The sequence below is a fragment of the Mandrillus leucophaeus genome, unplaced genomic scaffold (genome assembly GCF_000951045.1).
Source record: "Mandrillus leucophaeus isolate KB7577 unplaced genomic scaffold, Mleu.le_1.0 Scaffold223, whole genome shotgun sequence".
NCBI lineage: Eukaryota > Metazoa > Chordata > Mammalia > Primates > Cercopithecidae > Mandrillus > Mandrillus leucophaeus.
The window spans coordinates 2,746,345-2,747,530 of NW_012102288.1; the positions used below are offsets into that span (position 1 = coordinate 2,746,345).

Here is a 1,186-nt window from a genome sequence, read left to right on the forward strand (position 1 = left end):
TCTTCCTTCCTTCTTTCCCAAACTTTCTGTAAATTGCTTACATTATTTTATAATTTAAAGTTGATTTTTGACTGGGAACGGCGACTCACACCTGTGATCCTAGCACTTTGGGAGGCCAACGCGGGCAAATCACTTGAGGTCAGGAGTTTGAAACCAGCCTGACCAACATGTTGAAACATTGTCTCTACTAAAAATACAAAAAAAATAAATAAATAAATAACCAGACGTGGCGTGGCAGGGGGTGCCTGTAATACCAGCTACTTGGGAAGCTGAGGCAGGAGAATGTCTTGAACCCGGGAGACAGAGGTTGCAGTGAGCCAAGATCATGCCACTGCACTCCAGCCTGTGCAACAGAGTGAAAGTCCATCTCTAAATAAGTAAATAAAGTCTATTTTTTAAAGTTAAGCCGAAATTCCGTCACAGCCTTCAGAGTCTGGACCAGAGCATACCCCATAAGAGCCATGACAACAAAGGCCGTGTGCGTGTTGGAGGCCTAAGGCCTCATGCGGGCACCATCCACTTTAAACAGAAGGAAATAGGCCAGCTGTGGTATCGGGATGCATTACAGGATTGACTCAAGGTCAGCACAGATTGCATGTCCATCAGTTTGGAGCTAATACACAAGGTTGATACGCACCTTAATCCTCTATCCAGAAAACATGGTGGCCCAAAGGATCAAGAGAGGCACGTCAGAGACCTGGGCAATGTGATTGCTGGCAAGGGTGGTGTGGCCAATGTGTCCACTGAAGATTCTGTGATCTCACTTTCAGAAGATCGTTCCATCATTGGCTAGAAAAGCATGATCCAGACGAAACAGATGCCTTGGGCAAAGCTGGCAATGAAGAAGGCGCAAAGACGAGAAACACTGGAAGTCATTCAGCTTGCGGTGTCATTGAGATTGCCCAATAAACATACCCTAGAATGTGACCCGAGTGCCAATAACTCCACTGTTATCCTGCTAGCTATGAAAATGTAATGTGAGGCTGGGTGCGGTGCCTCACGCCTGTCATCCCAGCACTTTGGGAGGCCAAGGCTGGCAGATAATGAGGTCAGGAGTTCAAGACCAGCCTGAATGACATGGTAAAACCCCATCTCTACTAAAAATACAAAAATTAGCCGGGCATGGTGGTGTAAGCCTGTAATCTTAGCTACTCAGGAGGCTGAGGCACGAGAATCGCTTGAACCC

The 1,186-nt window shown here is 46.7% G+C and overlaps 1 pseudogene; it reads left to right on the plus strand.

Annotated features, from left to right (window-relative positions):
• Positions 1 to 461: 461 nt before the first annotated feature.
• On the plus strand, positions 462 to 909 carry LOC105540630 (annotated as a pseudogene).
• Positions 910 to 1,186: the final 277 nt, after the last annotated feature.